This window comes from Hippopotamus amphibius, chromosome 9 (genome assembly GCF_030028045.1).
Source record: "Hippopotamus amphibius kiboko isolate mHipAmp2 chromosome 9, mHipAmp2.hap2, whole genome shotgun sequence".
Classification (NCBI taxonomy): domain Eukaryota; kingdom Metazoa; phylum Chordata; class Mammalia; order Artiodactyla; family Hippopotamidae; genus Hippopotamus; species Hippopotamus amphibius.
In genome coordinates, this window is record NC_080194.1 from 71,984,527 (window position 1) to 72,003,703 (window position 19,177).

At 44.3% G+C, this 19,177-nt stretch overlaps 1 protein-coding gene across 5 annotated transcripts in view; it reads right to left on the reverse strand.

Moving 5' to 3' along the window:
- Positions 1–19,177, reverse strand: part of THRSP (thyroid hormone responsive) — a 35,827-nt gene that overhangs the window by 6,899 nt on the left and 9,751 nt on the right. The window contains exon 4 of one of the 5 annotated variants that reach the window (XR_009055483.1): positions 18,329–18,546. The exons of the other annotated variants lie outside the window; for them this stretch is intronic. The gene's annotated coding sequence lies outside the window, so the exon portion shown is untranslated. Of the gene's footprint in view, positions 1–18,328; positions 18,547–19,177 lie in introns of those variants that run through there. 5 annotated transcript variants of the gene reach the window in all.

Genomic DNA, 19,177 nt, shown 5'->3' on the forward strand with positions numbered 1-19,177 from the left:
CCAGTCCATTCCCAGAAACACTCCTGGCCCTGGCCCTGGGGATTAAGGGGTGCTGCATGTGTGAATGAGTACGTGAACAAATTGGTAATTGGGGGGAATAAATGAGCCTTGTGAGCAAACAAGTGCAGAACAGACCAAGTAGCCTTGCGAAGGAGGGACAGGAGGGTCTGCATGGCCAGGGGTCATCCAGCCAACAGGCCACAGACTGAGATTGCCTGCAGGTCCACCTGGCAAATGAGAGAGAAAATGTTGCTGAATCAGCAGTTGCTAGCTGGCTCCAATTATCAGGGATCTAAGGGCACAGGCTGGACTCAGACAAGTTCTAGGAGTGGGAAGAGGAGAAAGGCAGGAAAGGACAAGGATGTGAGGTCTTCTCAGGGGGTGCGATGGGGCAAGGGAGGTGGCCCTTGGTTCAGAAGGACCCACTGGACTCTGGTGTCCCTGCTCTCAAGTTGCCATGTCTTAGCCTTGGGAGGTTATCTTATCCAGCTGGGCCACTGCAAGAGGAAGTGCAAATGGAGAAGAGGGAAGAAGCAGAAGCTGGGCTAGACCTCAAGCATCATCCAGTTTCCCCAGACTTCCCTCCCACCCTCAGGTGGGGAAACTGAGGCTGACTGAGACCCTTTACTGGAATGGCCTCTGCGGAGCTGCCTGTGACCTCACCCTCAGGGTTTCTGAATGCCCCAAGTTGAAAAACCTGAACTGGCCCCAGATGGACTGGGGTCAAGGCCCCCAAGGTTCAGGCCAGGAACACCATGTGAATGTGGTGCAAGGGATAAGCTGATCAAGTCATGCCCTGGGGCAGCCAGACTCCAAGTAACCCTGGCTGGGCTTGAGCCCAGGAAGATACAGAGTGGACTCAAACCTAGGTTGCGACAAATTTTCTAGTTTTAAAAAATGATTTATGTACACACACTCATGTCACCTGATGTCCATGGACCTCAGGCTGTTCATCAACCAAGTCCTGACCTACTGGGGAACATATGGGGTCAAGAGTCACTAAACCCCTGCTGTGTGCTCCGACTGCCTGCTGTGTCATGAGGAGTCAGGAGAAAACCGGACAAGGTCCCTGCCCTCCAGAACCAGACTCTCTGTCACTGCGGGGACTTCATGTATTGAGAGCCTGTGGCATGTCTGCTCTGTGCTGGGCCTGGGGATATAACAGGGCATGAGGAGGACAAGATGCTCCACTCAGGCACTTTGTATCTAGTGAGAAGAAAGCTATAATGAACATATGCACAGATAAATATATCACATTGTGACATGTACTAGGAGGAAAATAAAATAAATTAATGAGCTACAGCCTTGCTACTACAAGTGTGGTCTGAAGACCAGCAGCATCCAATCACCAGGGAGCTCATCAGAAATACAGGTTCTCAGGCCGTGCCCAGGACCTCCTGAATCTCCATTTCAAAACAAGATCCTCGGGGATGCCTATGGCCAGGGTCAGGAATTCACTCCAAGTACTGTTATTACCTGTGCTTGAAATATTTATGTTGAGACCTAAATGTTCTCAGCTTCTGGGAGCTCTGTCTTGCAGGCAGAGGGAACAGCCAGTGCTACCAATCATAAAATATTCTCCTTAAAGGTGAAGTCTCCTTAACTCACTAGGGAACCTTAAGCAAGTCATCCGGCCTCTCTAGGCCTCAGTTTCCCACCTGGGAAATCGAGGAGTTAAACTAAATAGAGGCTCTTTCAAACTAAAAAACCACAATCCTCTGAATGGAGGATGTTGAGGCATCAAGAGTCAAGAAAGCTAAGAAAGAGCTAGTTGAGGGAGAAGCGGGGCCCTGGAATCCTCCGGTTGCCCCAAGAGGCCCAGGCTTTTTCTGTCCCTTGGGAATAGAGGTATCTCCACGATTTGGGGAATCCACTGCAGACTCCATTGTTACAAAGGCTCCTTGTGAATGGCTGACTGGCATTGACCCAGGAAGCCGGCAGCTCTTCCTGTCCAGTCTCCACTCTGGTCTTCCTCCCTGTCACACCTCTCCCCCAGTTCTGGGAAGACTCAGCCATTCCTCCAGCTGATGCAACTAACTCTGGGGGCAGCCTACAGGCTTCTGAGCTTGCTGAGTAGTAAAGAGAGGGGCTGACAGGGCAAGAAAGTGTTCCCTAGTCAGTCAATCACACAGGTCTGGATTATCAGAGCTGGATATACTCTAGAGACCCCACAACCCAACCTCTACCTTATTGATGAGGAACCTGGAACTCCAACTTATATTTCCCACTTGTTTTGTTCACTGACCTGGAAGGACTTCACCTGCCATATCTATCACTTACTATAAAGCTATTATATTTTAAAATTCTGTGACCAGACAAAACTAGTCACTCATACAGAAAACATGTCTGTCTCTCCTCTACCTGGGAGCCCTTAAGGGCAAGAGACAGGTCTACCTTTTCCCTATGACCCCAAGAGCTCAGGAAATTTTCCTTAGTTTGTTGACAGAAAGGATGAATGAATGAAAACTGAGAGATCTGTATGTCCTTGGTGTGCTTCGCAGACATTTCTTCACACCTTCCTCTGTTGTTTTCATTCAATACACTTTTTCTGGGCTCCCCGCCAGGGAGCCTTAAGAGAGAGATCTAAAAAAAAGTATTGCTGTGATACATAGCAAAGAGCGTTTTGCCTGTGTTTTCTTCTGGGAGTTTTATGGTTTAGGGCTTAACATTTAGGTCTTCAATTCATTTTGAGTTTATTTTTTGTATATGGTGTTATAAAATGTTCTAATTTCATTCTTTTACATGTAGCTGTCCAGTTTCCCCAGAACCACTTATTAAAGAGAGATTGCCTTTTCTCCATTCATATTCTTTCCTCATTTGTCACAGATTAATTGACCATATTGTGTGGTTTTATTTTTGGGCTCTCTGTTTTGTTCCATCGATCTATGTGTCTATTTTTGTGCCAGTGCTATACTGTTTTGTTTTGCTTTTTTAATTTTTAAAAAAATTTATTGAAGTGTAGTTGATTTACAATGTTGTGTTAATTTCTGCTGTACAGCAAAGTGACTCAGTTATACACACATATATTCTTTTTCATGTTCTTTTCCATTATAGTTTATCACAGGATATATTTTTTTAATTTTTAATTTTTTACAATAAACTGCATATATTTAGAGTGTACAATTTGGTATCCCAATCTCCCAATTCATTCCCCCTCAACCCTCCCCGCTTTCCCCACTTGGTGTCCATATGTTTGTTCTCTACATCTGTGTCTCTATTTCTGCCTTGCAAACTGGTTGATTTGTACCATTTTTCTATAGTCCACATATATGTGTTAATATACGATATTTGTTTTTCTCTTCCTGACTCACTTCACTCTGTATGACAGTCTCTAGGTCCATCCATGTCTCTACAAATGTCCCAGTTTCATTCCTTTTTACAGCTGAGTAATATTCCATGGTATATATGTACCACATCTTCTTTATCCATTCATCTGTTGATGGACATTTAGGTTGCTTCCATGTCCTGGCTATTGTAAAGAGTGCTGCAATGAACATTGGAGTGCATGTGTCTTTTTGAATGATGGTGTTCTCTGGGTATATGCCCAGTAGTGGGATTGCTGGGTCATATGGTAGTTCTATTTTTAGTTTTGCAAGGAACCTCCATACTGTTCTCCATAGTGGCTGTATCAATTTACATTCCCACCAGCAGTGCAGGAGCATTCTCTTTTCTCCACACCCTCTCCAGCATTTACTGTTTGTAGATTTTCTGATGATGCCCATTTTAACTAGTGTGAGGTGATATCTCATTGTGGTTTTGATTTGCATTTCTCTAAGAATTAGTGATGTTGAGCAGCTTTTCATGTGCCTCTTGGCCATCCGTATGTCTTCTTTGGAGAAATGCCTATTTAGGTCTTCTGCCCATTTTTTGATTGGGTTGTTTGTTTTTTTGATATTGAGCTGGATAAACTGTTTATATATTTTGAGATTAATCCTTTGTCTGTTGATTCGTTTGCACATATTTTCTCCCATTCTGAGGGTTCTCTTTTCATCTTGCTTATAGTTTCCTTTGCTGTGCAGAAGCTTTGAAGTTTCATTAGGTCCCACTTATTTATTTTTGTTTTTATTTCCATTATTCTAGGGGGTGGATCAAAAAAGATCTTGCTGTTATTTATGTCAAAGAGTGTTCTTCCTATGTTTTCCTCTAGGAGTTTTATAGTGTCTAGCCTTACATTTAGGTCTTTAATCCCTTTTGAGTTTATTTTTGTGTATGGTGTTAGGAAGTGTTCTAATTTCAATCTTTTACATGTAGCTGTCCAGTTTCCCCAGAACCACTTATTAAAGAGAGATTGCCTTTTCTCCATTCATATTCTTTCCTCATTTGTCATAGATTAATTGACCATATTGTGTGGTTTTATTTTGGGGCTCTCTGTTTTGTTCCATTGATCTATGTGTCTATTTTTGTGCCAGTGCCATACTGTTTTGATTATTATAGCTTTAGAGTATAGTCTCATCAGGGAACATGATAACTCTAAGACCGTTCTTTCACAACATTGCTTTGGCTACTCAGAATCCGTATTGGCATCGTTTTTCCAATAGCAGTTGTTCACTTTATATCTTTGTGTCACGATTTGGTAATTCTTACAGTATTTCAAAAAATTTTTTCTTTTTTTTTGGCCACACAGCAAAGCATGCAGGATATTAGTTCCCAACCAGGGATCAAACCCACACCGCCCTGCAGTGGAAGCAGGGAGTCTTAACCACTGCACCACCAGGGAAGTCCCTCATTATTACTGTATTTGTTATCGTTATCTGTGGTCAGTGATCTTTCTTGTTACTATTGGGATTTGTTTGGGGTACCACAAACTGTCCCCATACAGGATGGCAAGCTTAATCGATAAATGCTGCATGTGTTCTGACTGCTCTACCAAGCAGCCATTGCCCCATCTCTCTCCCTATCCTCAATCCATACTATTCCCTGTGATGCAGCATATAAAAATTAGGCCAATTAGGGGCTTCCCTGGTGACACAGTGGTTAAGAATCCACCTGCCAATGCAGGGGATACGGGTTTGATCCCTGGTCCAGGAAGATCCCACATACCACGGAGCAACTGAGCCCGTGAGCCACAACTACTGAGCCTGCATGCTGCAACTACTGAAGCCCACATGCCTAGAGCTTGTGCTCTGCAACAAGAGAAGCCACCACAATGAGAAGCCCACATACCACAATGAAGAGTAGCCCCTGCTTGCTGCAACTAGAGAAAGCCCGCACACAGCAACGAAGACCCAAAAGCAGCCAAGAGAGAAGAAAGAAAGAAAGAAAGAAAGAAAGAAAGAAAGAAAGAAAGAAAGAAAGAAAGAGAGAAAGAAAGAGAGAAAGAAAGAGGGAGGGAGGGAGGGAGGGAGGGAAGGAAGGAAGGAAGGAAGGAAGGAAGGAAGGAAGGAAGGAAAAAGAAAGAAAGAGAAGGAAAGAAAGAAAGAAAGAAAGAAAGAAAGAAAGAAAGAGAGAGAGAGAGAGAGAGAGAAAGAAAGAAAGAAAGAAAGAAAGAAAGAAAGAAAGAAAGAAAGAAAAAGAAAGAAAGAAAGAAAGAAAGAAAGAAGGAAAGAAAGAAAGAAAAAGAAATTAGGCCAATTAATAACTCTACAATGGCCTCTTTGTGTTCAAGTGAAAGGAGGAGTTGCACATTTTTTTTTTCTTTCTTTTTTTTTTTTAATTATTTTTTTGGGGGTACACCAGGTTCAATCATCTGTTTTTATACACATATCCCCGTATTCCCTCCCTTCCTTGACTCCCCCAGGCCTCGAGTCCCCCCCACCCTCCCCGCCCCAGTCCTCTAAGGCATCTTCCATCCTTGAGTTGGACTCCCTTTGTTATACAACTTCCCACTGACTATTTTACAGTTGGTAGTATATATATGTCTGTGCTACTCTCTCGCTTCTTCTCAGTTTCCCCTTCACCCCCCGCCCCCTCCCATACCTCGAGTTCTCCAGTCCATTCTCTATATCTGCATCCTTGTTCTTGTCACTGAGTTCATCAGTACCATTTTTAGATTCCGTATATGTGAGTTAGCATACAATATTTGTCCTTCTCTTTAGGAGTTGCACATTTTTCACTTTAACTCAAAAGCTAGAAATAATTAAGCTTAGAGAGGTAGGCATGTCAAGGTAGGTCTCTTGTACCAGTTGGTCACATTGTGAATGTAAAGGAAAAGTTCTTGAAGGAAATTAAAAGTGCTACTCCAGTGAACACATGAATGAAAAGAAAGCAAAACAGCCTTATTGCTGATGTGGAGAAAGTTTTAGTTGTCTAGATAGAAGACCACTAAACCAGTCACAACATTTCTTTAAGCCAAAGGCCCTAGCTCTCCTCAGATCTATGCAGTCTGAAAGAGGTGAGGAAGTTGCAGAAGAAAAGTTTGAAGCTAGCAGAGGTTGGTTCATGAGGTTTAAGGGAAGAAGTCGTCTCCATAACTTAGAAGGTGAAGCAGCAAGTGCTGATATAGAAGCTAGAGCAAATTATCTAGAAGATCTTGCTGAGACTTTTAATGAAGATGGCTACATTAAATGGCAGATTTTCAGTGTAGATGAAACAGCCTAATATTGGAAGGAGATGCCATCTAGGACTTTCATAGCTAGAAAGAAGTCAATGCTCAGCTTCAAAACTTCAAAGGACAGGGTGACATGACTCTCTTGTTAGGGGCTAATAGAGCTGGTTACCTTAAGTTGAAATCAGTGCTCATTTACCATTCCACATATCCTAGGGCCTTTAAGAATTATGCTAAATCTACTCTGCCTGTGCTCTAAATGGAACAATAAAGCCTGGATGACAGCACATCTGTTGACAGCATAGTTTATTAGTCTAAGCACACTGTTGAGACCTACTGCTCAGAAAAAAAAGATTCCTTTCAAAATATGACTGCTCATTGACAATGCACCTGGTCATCTGTGAGCTCTGATGGAGATCTACAAGATTAATGTTTTCATGTCTGCTAACACGACATCCATTCTGTAGCTCATGAATCAGGGAAATTTTTCAACTTTCAAATCATTACTTAAGAAACACGGTTCCTAAGGTTATAGCTGCAACAGGTAGTGATTCCTCTGATGGACCTTGACCAATTCAACTGGAAAGCCTTTTCAAAAGGACTGACCATTCTAGATGCCATAAGAACATTCTCAATTCATGGGAAGAGGTCAAAATATCAACATTAACAGGAGTTTGGACAAGTCGATTCAAACTCTCATGGAAGACTTTCAGAGGTTCAAGACTTCAGTGGAGGAAATAATTGCACATGTGGAAACAGCAAGAGAACTAGAATTAGAAGTGGGGCCTGGGACTTCCCTGGTGGTGCAGTGGTTAAGAATCCGCCTGCCAATGCAGAGGACACGGGTTCGAGCCCTGGTCTGGGAAGATCCCACACACCGCGGAGCAACAAAGCCCGTGCGCCACAACTACTGATCCTGTGCTCTAGAGCCCTCGAGCCACAACTACTGAAGCCCACGCACCTAGAGCTCATGCTCCACAGCAAGAGAAGCCACCACAATGAGAAGCCCATGCACCACAACAAAGACCCAAGCACAGCAACAAAGACCCAAAGTAGCCCAAAAAAATTAAATTAAAAAAAAAAAGCTTTAATGAATGGGGAGTTGCTTGTTATGGATAAGCAAAGAAAGTGGTTTCTTGAGATGGAATCTACTCCTGGTGAAGATGCCATGAAGATTCTTGAAACAACAACAAAGAATAAACTTAGTTGATAAAATGACTGCAGGGTTTGAGATGATTGAAAGAAGTTCTGCTGTAGGTAAAATGCTATCAAACAGTGTTGCATGCTGCAGAGCAATCATTCGTGAAAGGAAGAGTCAATCGATGCCACAAATTTCACTGTCTTATTTTAAGAAATTGCCACAGCCACTCCAAACTTCAGCAACCACCAACCTGATCAGTCAGCAGGCATCAACATCAAGGCAACACCCTCTACCAGCAAAAAGATTACAACTCGCTGAAGGCTCAGGTGATGGTTAGCATTTTTTTTAGCAATAAAGTATTTTAAAATTAAGGTATGTACATTTTTAATACACAATGCTGTTGCATACTTAATAGACTACAATGTGGTGTTAACATCACTTTTATATGCACTGGGAAAGCAAAAACTTTGTGTGGCTTGCTTTTTTGTGATATTCACTTTATTGCAATATTCACTTTATTGAAGTGGTCTGGAACCAAACACAAAATGTCTCCAAGGTGTGCCTGTACCACATATTTAGTGGCTTAAAGCAACTCAAATCTACTATCTCACAATCCCAGAGGTCAGAAATCCAAAATGGATCTCATGGGCCTAAAATCAAGGTGTCAGCAGGGCTGTGTTTCTTTCTGGAGGCTCTGGGGGATAATCCATTCCCTTGCCTTTTCCAGATTCTAGAGGCTGCCTGCGTTCCTTGGTTCATGGCCCTTTCTTCATTGTCAAAGCTAGCAAGGCCTTTTCATCCAGCCATCTCTCTGGTTCTCCTTCTTCCAGTTACAAGGATTTTGTCATTATGTTAGGCCCCCTGGATAATCCAGGATAATCTTCCTATCTCAAGGTCATCTGATTAGCAATCTTAATTCCATCCTCAATTCTCCTTTGCCACATCACCTCACATATTCACAGGTGCCAGGGACTAGGACCTTGGCATCTTTGGGAGCCATTATTGTGCCCATAATTCTCCTCATCCGTTTCAATTTTGTTTTTACATGCCATGATATATTTTTTAAATTTTTATTGAAGTATAGTTGATTTACAATGTTGTGTTACTTTCTGCTGTACAGCAAAGTGAATCAGTTATATATATACATATATGCACTCCTTTTTCGATTCTTTTCCCATATAGGTCATTACAGAGTATTGAGTAGAGTTCCCTGTGCTATGCCATAGGTCCTTATTAGTTATCTATTTTATTTATAGTAGTGTGTATATGTCAATCCCAATCTCCCAATTTATCCCACTCCCCATTTCCCCCTGGTAACTATAAGATTGTTTTCTGCATCTGTAACTCTATTTCTGTTTTGTAAATAAGCTCATTTGCACCATTTTTTAAGATTCCACATATAAGCAACATCATAGGATATTTTTCCTTGTCTGTCTGACTTACTTCACTCAATATGACAATTTCTAGGTCCATCCATGTTGCTGCAAATGGCATTATTTCATTCTTTTTTATCGCTGAGTTATATTCCATTGTATATCTTCTTTATCCATTCCTCTGTCGATGGACATTTAGGTTGCTTCCATGTCCTGGCTATTGTAAATAGTGCTGCAGTGAACACTGGGGTGCATGTATCTTTGCAAATTATGGTTTTCTCCAGGTATATGCCTAGGAGTGGGATTGCTGGGTCATATGTTATCTCTATTTTTAGTTTTTTGAGGAACCTCCATACTGTTCTCCATAGTGGCTGTACCAATTTACATTCCCACTAACAGTGGAGGGTTGCCTTTTCTCCACACCCTTTCCAGCATTTATTGTTTGTAGATTTTTTGATGATGGCTGTTCTGACTGTTGAGAGCTGATACCTCATTATAGTTTTGCTTTTCATTCCTCTAATAATTAGTGACGTTCAGCATCTTTTAATGTGCTTTTTGGCCATCTGTATGTCTTCTTTGGAGATACGTCTATTTAGATCTTCAGCCCATTTTTTTGATTGGGTTGTTGTTTTTTTGATACTGAGCTGCATGAACTGTTTGTATATGTTGGAGATTAATCCCTGTCAGTTGCTTCATTTGCAAATATGTTCTCCCATTCTGTGGGTTGTCTTTTCATTTTATGGTTTCCTTTGCTGTGCAAAAACTTTTAAATTTAATTAGGCCCCATTTGTTTATTTTTGTTTTTATTTTCATTACTCTCGGAAGTGGGTCAAAAAAGATCTTGCTGCAATTATGTCAGACAGTGTTCTGCCTATGTTTTCCTCTAAGAGTTTTATAGTATCTGGCCTTACATCTAGTTCTTTAATCCATTTTGAGTTTATTTTTGTGTATGGTGTTAGGAAGTGTTCTAATTTCATTCTTTAACATGTACCATGATATTTCTTTTAAGTGAAATTTTGCACTGAAGCCCAATGAATGAGACAGATTAGGAAGAAACTGATTTGACTGATAGGATGAGGTGGGCTATAGCTGCATCCTTTGACCACTTTTCATTAGCCCTCAGGTCACTTCCAGAGAACTCAAGAGACTCCCCAGAGCACAGCTGAAAAACCACCACCCAAGATGAGGCCCAAAGTCTTATCCTGGTGCTCAAGCCTTTCTGGCCTTATTCTCTGCCTTCAGGCCCCACCTCTGGGCCAGGCTCTGGGCTGAGCAGGAGAGACACCTGACTGGGATGAACAGTTCTGGACCCCAGGAAGCTTGAGAGCCTGTTGGGGGAGAAGGACAGACAACTAAGCAGGCCACTTCAACCTAGCTGGATAAGTATCACAAGAGCAAGGAAGCAGAGAGGAGAGGTGCTTGGCGAAGCTTCTCGAAGGAGTAACAACTATGTGAAGTTAGCATGGCAGAGAAAGGTGGGAATAATCTTAAATGCATGGTGGTAAGAAGAAAAATGTCTCTCTCTCTCTCTTTATATGCATATATTCTCTATAACACAGTACATATGCTATGTACTATGAGAGTGAGTCAAAAATTATCTGGCTGATGTAGAGAACAAACATATGGACACCAAGTGGGGAAGGGGGGTGGGGAATGAATTGGGAGATTGGGATTGCCATATATACATTAATATTAAGAAAAAAAATCAAATTGTACACTTTAAATATATGCAGTTTATTGTATGCCAATTGTATCTCAATAAAAGCACTTAAATAAAAAAAAATTACCTGGCTGAATTTCTACAGCCAGAGTGCCGATAATTTTTGACTCACCCTCGTATATATGTACTCATAAATATACTATACTATAATACATATAATATATTAAAGTATACACATATCACATATATTCTAAATATAATAAATTACAATTTTCCTGATTTCATGCATCTATATCTTATTTATGGATACATACAGTAAGTAAAACCTTACATGGGAATGGAAACATCCACTTAACGTGCCATCTCTGGGAAGAAGGAGGGTGAAAGAGAGGAGTACACGGGTACTTTCTATTTCTTAGGTCTTACTTCTTGAGTTGAGTGATGGGTACACGGATATTTATATATTCATTCTCTCATATTTTTGAATACATTAAGTAGTTAGAACAAAAATTAAAGATTAAAAAAAAAAGAAAAAGTGGGAAATGCTTTCCAGGCAGAGGTACCAGCTTGAGCAAATGCCCAGAGGCACAAAATAGCAAGAATATGAATAACTCCTCAGCATGCCCCACTCGCCCAAACTCCGCGGTAGTTTTTCCAAATCTTCACCCCCCCCTCCCCCCACCGCTTCCCACCTCATCCCTTTTGCCCAGTCTCACCCTCCGCGGCTGACCTTTCCGACCAGATCAGCCCCCTCCCCTATCGGACAGGCTCTCATCCCAGTGGCAAGTGTACACCTCTTGTCCGACCGTTCCATTCGCGAATGGGTGCCTCCGCCTCAGAGACTGAAAACCCCAGGAGGGCTGGGCGGGTTCCAGCCTCAGAGCTGGGTCGCGGGGCCGGGGGCCGGCAGCTGCAGCTCCGGCCAGAAGGGGGCGCTGGGGGGCAGACCAGGACCTGGGCTCCGCCCGCGCCGCCGCCGCCCGCGCTAGCCCTCGGGTCCCTGAGCCCCCGCCCGCGAAATGAGACACGTCGCCCGCGGAAACACGAGTTTCCAAGCGGTAATTGCCCGTCTTGTTTTGCTAGAAAGGGCTGTCGGATAGGGGAGAGAGTGGGAGGAAAGTCCTCCCATCGTTCTAAGAGCCCATTCACCAGATAGGCGTCCTTCCCGTTTCGTAGCTGTTCGTTAAAGAAAGGGGTTTGACTCAGCAGCTGGAAAGCACGGAGCCGAATTCTTTCTTTCCTGCCACCGCCCTTTCAAACCGATTCTGCGGACTCATGCTTTACTTGTCCCGGTTGCGATCTCGGCAGATCCCCTAGCTTTCCGAGAGTCTCCCGTTGATCGTCAGGTGGTTTACGCGCAGGCACGTGTTAGGGCAAACCTGCCCCGGTTCCAGCCACCTCTGGCTGGGACACCTGGTGGCTGGAGAGGGGCCTGGGCAGCCTCTCCCGCCTCGCTTTTCTGCCCACCCTGCCCCTGCGGGTGTTGCCTGCGGCTCTCCAGAGCTGGGGGGAGGGGGTGGGGTAGTCACAGCCAGGAAGGGCTGCCTACGATAGAGCCCTCTGGTCTTGGCAGGTTCCAGATGCTGACATTTTCTCTCAGGGGCACTTTTGTTAGGCTCCTTGGGGACCTTCCACACCATTTAGCTGGATCACCCCTAAAAAAGGGAGGTACTTCCTCTTTGGGCATCCCTCCTCACTTCCTGCCTCATTCTGTGGGAGTCCCCTCTCCCCTAAGTGGAAGCCCTCTTCTAGGGGGTCGTTTCCAAAGGCCTCATTCTGCTCCTTACTGTGGGGTCTACAAGTGCCCTAAGAGAAACAGAGCTGGAAAGGAAGAGCAGCCCCCTGCCTGCGACCCCCCGCCGCTTTCGCCAGCTCTCACCAGATTCCAGACCCCGCAGCCTCCCCTTACGAGGCTCCCCAAATAGTTCACCCAACGCCTGTCTCTCCCCTGGGTCGAGGTGAGGGGGGAGAACTCCTTCCCTTCCCTGGTAAGTTGTGGGTTGCAGGACAGGCAGAGTGAATGCGCTGACAACTCTCAGAAGAGAGTCTTCTCTCCAGTTCCTGGGGGATGTTGACTTTCTCTCCGTGGCGGGCAGGTAGCCGAGAATGTGGGTTTTACCCCTGACCTCTCGCCTTCTCCGGAGTTCTGCACGGGTAGCTCAGCCTCTCACTTTAAGTTCAGCAGCTCTGGCATTGTTTATGCCTCTGGGGCCTCAGCTGAAATTCCGAGGTGAAAGGAAAAGTCTTTGTTTACATTTTGTTAGTTTCCAGCCTTTGCCTGAGAGCAATGTCTGTAACCTCAAACCAGAAAAGACCTCGCCAGAGGATCTGCCCAAAACACAAATCGGTTACTCCGCTGGTAAAACTCTTCACTCTCCAGCCACTCCCAGCAGGCAAGCTGCATTTCAGCTCCTGGGCTTTACAGACGCTTCCCAAACCTCATGCCTTCTTTCACAAGTTTGCCTTTCCTTCCACCAGAGCAGTTCTAGCTCCACTTCTCCACTTGGCTGATTCCTTGAGGTCTTTGAAGACCAGAGTCAAAATGTCACCTCCTCCAGAAAGTCTTCCCTGACACACCCTCCACTGTGCTTCTACAGGCCTTGCCACAAATAGTGTTTTCTTATGATTACCTCGATCTGTACCTGTCTCCCCACTCAATTCTGAGCTCTTTGAGAACAAGGATGGTATTTGTTTTGCTGTGTTTCAATTTTTTATATGAAAAACACCAAAAAGAAAATAAAAAATCACCTATAATCCCAGCACTTTTTAAAATTGAAGTATAGTTGATTTACAATGTTGTGTTAATTTCTGCTATACAGCAAAGTGATGAAGTTATATATATATATATACATATACATATACATATATTCTTCTTTTTCAAATATTCTTTTCCATTATGGTTTATCACAGGTTTATCATAGGATACTGAATATACTTCTCTGTGCTATTCAGTAGGACCTTGTTGTTTATACATTCCATATAATAGCTCACATCTGCTAACCCCAAACTCCCACTCCAACCCTCCTCTGACTCCCTCCCTCTTGGCAACTACAAGTCTGTTCTCTATGTCCGTGAATCTGTTTCTGTATCATCGATAGGTTCATTTGTGTCATATTTTAGATTCCACATATAAGTGATATCATATGTATTTGTCTTTCTCTTTCTGACTAACTTCACTTAGTATGATAATCTGTAGCTGCATCCATGTTGCTGCAAATGGCATTATTTCATTCTTTTTTTATAGCTGAGTAATATTTCACTGTATATATGTACCACATCGTCTTTATCCATTCCTCTGTTGATGGACATTTAGGTTGTTTCCATGTCTTTGCTATTGTGAATAGTGCTGCTATGAATATGGGGTGCATGTATCTTTTTGAATTAGAGTTTTGTCTGGATATATGCCCAGGAGTGGGATTGCTGGGTCACATGGTAGCTCTATTTTCAGTTTTCTGAGGAACCTCCATACTGTTTGCTATAGTGGATGTACCAATTTATAATCCCACCAACAGTACAGGAAGGTACCCTTTTCTCCACATCCTCTCCAGCATTTGTTATTTGTAAAGTTTTGAGTGATGGTCATTATGACCAGTGCACAGCACTTATTTCTGATATCATAGAAAGGACAAAGAATCTTCCTTCTCCTGTGTGTCCCACCAATCTTACCTCCAGTGACAAATGCTTTTAAGAGGGTTATATGATTCTTTATTGCCTTTTCCTGGCATACACATGCACGCACACACAGAATTTTATAATTCTTACTATCATCTTCATCTACAATTTGCATTTTCACTTAACAGTCTGTCTTGGGTATCTTTCCATATTATTGCATCTGATTCTACCTCATTCATTTTTTAAACTGTATATATATATATAACAAAAAACTTGCCATTTTAACCATTTTAAGTGTACAATTTAGTGGCATTAATTACATTCACAATATTGTGCAATCATTGCCACTATTTCCAAAATGTTTTCATCATTCCAAACAGAACTCTGTACCCATTAAGCAATAACTCCCCATGCTCCCTTGCCACTCCTCCCATAACCCCTGGTAACCTCTAATCTATTTTCTGTGTCTGTGAATGCCCCATTTTTTAATTTTTAATTTTTATATTTTAAATTACTTAAATTATTATTTATTGGCTGCGTTGGGTCTTCATTGCTGCGCAGCGCTTTCTCTAGTTGCGGTGAGCAGGGGCTACTCTTCGTTTCGGTGCATGGGCGTCTCATTGCGGTGGCTTCTCTTGTTGCGGAGCACAGGCTCTAGGTTCGCGGGTTTCAGTAGTTGTGGCTCGCAGGCTCTAGAGCACAGGCTCAGTAGTTGTGGCACATGGGCTTAGGTGCTCTGCAGCATGTGGGATCTTCCCAGACCAGGGCTCGAACCTGTGTCCCCTGCATTGGCAGGTGGATTCTTAATCACTGTGCCACCAGGGAAGTCCCCCTCCCACCCCATTTAAGTCTTAGCTGTGGTATGTGGGATCTTTTGTTGTTGCATGCTGGACCTAGTTCCCTGACCAGGGATCAAAACCAGGCCACCTGCATTGGGAGCACAGAGTCTTAACTGCTGGACCATCAGAGAAGTCCCAAATGTCTCATTTTTTAAAAAATGACTGAATATTATTCCACAGTAGGAGACATTATAATCTATTTAACTATTCTCTACTAATAGACATTTGGGGTGTTCCCAAGTTTTGATAACAAACAATGCCACAACAAATATCATCATGCAGAAAACGGAGGACTGGGGTTGCCGAGACATGGGTGTTTGCATTCAAAAATCTAACAGATACTTATCAGCCTGTGCATCACCTTTTGCATGAAGGTTTCTGACCCCCATTCCCAGATCTTCTTGTTTAATAAGAATGCACTGGGGCCCAGCAACCTGAATTTTTATAAAATCCTCCCTGATCATTATGCTGGGAGAACACATAATGAGAAACGTGGCCGTGGGGCCTGAATCTGCTGTGTTCCTGGGTCCCCAACATCCGCCCTCAGAGAGTGGGTTTCTTCCCTGGAGCAGCATCATACACTGTGATGCCCCTACCCACAGCCTGCTGCCAACATGCCAAAGCTGCCCTGGTGAGTCATTGGGCACAGCGTGCTGGCCCCTGGGGTGACGAAGCCTCTAAGGAAATCTCGATGGATTGTGCGTCTCCCAACCTGGAAGCCCTGAGTCACCCTGGTGTACCAAGCAGCTCCCAATTCTGTGATCTGTTAGCTTTGCCCTTTGTGGGAGGCAAACTCACCCCTCATTCAAATCAAGCCTCATCAAGGAATAGGCTGCCTTATCTCCCTGGGGAAATTATGCCTCACACAACAGGATTGGTAGGTGGAGGACAGAGAGGAGAGGAGAAGAGAAAAGAGACCGAAATGAGGCTGAAAAACTAAAGGGGAAAAACTAAAAGGTGAAGGAAAAAGAGTAGAGAGGAAAAGAAAGCAAAAAGGCCAGAGTTAGAGGGAAGACACAGAAAGGAAAGAAGGAGAGAAAAGGGAGGAGAGAGCAAGAAGGAAGAGAAGAGAGGAGAAAGAAAAAACAACATGAAGCAGGATGTGGGGTGAGTACCTTAGTTGGAATTTTGGATCACTCCAGAAAAAAAATGCTCATTGGATCTCAGGGAGACTGCGGTGGTGGAAGTGGCCTGGCTTGGTGCTCAGGCCCTGCCTATAAGACAGCTCACATTTTCAGCCTCACCTGCAGCCCTGGCAGCCCTCTGGGGGTAGGGGGGTGGGCGGGGGTCAGACTCTGAACAGGGGGCAAAAACACACTAAGGAGCAGCCATACCCTGTGTGCCTGGATGGTGACTACAGCCTTCCTAGTCATTTGGCAACAAGAAATAGATCCTCAAAAAAGGTGCATACTGCTTGCTCCGTGTCTTAGCTATAAAGGATGCTCCTTGCAGTGCTAGTTACAGTAAAGGAGAAAAAAGAAAGAAAGAAGGCAGAAATGAAGTGTGGCTTAACATGAGGGTGAGTCAAAAATTATCTGCACTCCGGTTACATTAAAACTTTTATAAATTCTACAGCCAGGGTGCAGATAATTTTTGACTCACACTTAGATTTATAATACATTCTTACAACACACTGTGATATAGCCATTACAAATGGTATATAGAAGGGCTCTTAATAAATGGGGGAGATCCTCATAATACTAGATGAAAACAATAAATACATACATGTTTAAATTAATCTTTAAAATGGTATGATTTGGACTTCTCTGGTGGTCCAGTGGTTACCACTCCACGCTTCCACGGCAGGGGATGCAGTTTTGATCCCTAGTCAGGGAAGTTCCACGTGCTGTGGGGTGCGGCACCCCCCAGAAAAGGTATGACTCACATTTTGTTAGTGGATGTGTGTGTGTGTGTGTAGTGGGGGTGGCTTTGCCTCTGCCCCAACTCAAAGTCTTCTCCAAGTCAACTCCAAGTCTTCAGTTCAACCCTGTGCTAAGAGATAGTCATTTTGCTTTTGTTTTTGTTTTTCTTTTTGGCAATCTCATGTCTAGACTGTACCCCTTCCCAATAGCCCCATGCTCTCCTTTTAGGGGAAATTCCCATTAAAGTCTTGCCGGGGGAGTAATTCCTAGTCCCTGCGCCCACTGCAGAAGCCCAAATGATTGGATTCTTCTTCTACCTGCCCTGGGATAGCCTGTGACCACAGCAGAAGAAGCCAGTCAGTTCTGCAGTGGGATCCTAGTCAGGCTCCTGCCGCTGGGCCCCCTGAGCTCCTGGTACCCAACCCCTGGGAACACTGATAGTCATGGAAATTCCCATTTGGTTTAAGGAGCTGGCCTTGGCCTCTGTTGTTGGCCACCAGAAGCCTGGTCTGACACTTTCACTGTGCTCAGCTGCTGGAAGTTCTGCTACCACCACCCACTCAGTGGGCAGGTCCCCTCCCTTCCTTGGGTTAGGGTGTCTTGGGGCTGTGTGAGAAGGTGTCCATCTGGGGTAATCTGCTGGGACCTGCGCACTAGGGCTGGGCAGCCAGTGAATGAGGAGCTGGATGGGATGCAGTTAATTCCTCCTCAGTAACCCAAGGAGGATGAGCTGGCAGAGGTCCTGAGCACAGGCCATGGGACATGCTCTTCTCAGTGACAATGGGTAAACAGTAACTAGCCCCATGTGGTGCCTGGGCAACTAAAGACTGGCCCTGCAAGCTGCCAGCTGCCAGCATGACCTGAAAAAGAGGGTCTGGGGAGGAGATGGGAGGCCATCCAAACTCTCACTGAGAGGAGACCAGAGAGAGGCCTTTGGGGCTCCAAGTGATGGCTCAGAGAGGGAGGAGCTGCCCACCAGGAGCAGGAACCCAAGGACTCTGGAAGTCCCAGGACTTGAGGCGCTGCCCATGTCAGCTATGTTGACCTATACTACCTTTGTTGGGCAGGATTCAGTCAGAAACCCTTAGATGGAAAGGGTTTCTGGGTATGTGTTGGGGAGTATTGAGGGAGAAGAGCTGGGAAGATGATCCCTCTTTCACAGCTGGTCAGGTAGGGGGAGCTGGGGGCAAGAGTGGGTAGCAATGATTTTTTTAAAAAACTTTTTATTTAAGTATAACTTAAATACAGAGGAATGCTCCCAAGTAATTTTCACAAAATGTAAACACACCTGTGTAACCATTACCCAGGCCGAGACAAAAAAGTTTACTCAGGGTCTCAGAAGTCCCCCATTTGGGTGGCAATGATTTCAAAGAGGAAAGTGGACAGGGTCTGAGAGCAAAGGAGGAAGGAAGAAAAAGATCTTCCCAGGTGCCACCTGACTGACAAGCGGTCCTGGAGACGCAGCAGGAGGCTCCCCTGTCTTTATTAGCACCAGCTTGTGAACTGCCTGCATGCAGGGCTCCGGGACATACCACACACCTGACATTCAGGGGCCACCCTTGGGAACTTGGTGAGCTGCAAAGAAAGGCAAGGAACAGGTAGGACTGGGCTGAGAGCCTGAGGGCAAACAGGAAAGAAGATTGCTTCTGGGCTGGGCTGGGAGGGTCCAGGAATGGTTGGTCCCAGGGGAGTGGCTACAGCAGCTACTATTTGCTCTCTGCAATTTCTGTTTGTCCAAGAATGATTCATGTGAGTTCAACTGATCAGTGGCTCCTCCTCCTTCCCCACACTGAGCTCCTGTGCCAAGGGCAGAGGGGCACTGAGGGACAAGCACAGCTGTGACATCAGGGAGACCTGCACTTGAACCCTGGCTCTAGGCTGTATGATGTTGGAAAAGTCACATTCCCTCTCTGATTTTGGTCAGCAAAATGGGACAACAACCTGTGCCTCATAAAATAGTTATGAAGAGGAAATGGGATAAACCACGCAAAATGCTTGACATTGGCAGGCACTTAATTAATGCTTCCTCCTTTTCTTTGCCCTTTTTTCCTGTAACAAATATTTATCTGGGGTCTGGTATAGAGCAGGCAGCTGTGCTAGGCACTAGGAAGAGAGTGGTGAACAAAGCAAATATGGAGACTGGCTGCCCTCATGGAGCTTAGAATCTAACGCGTGGGACAGACATTAAATAAACAAATACACATCG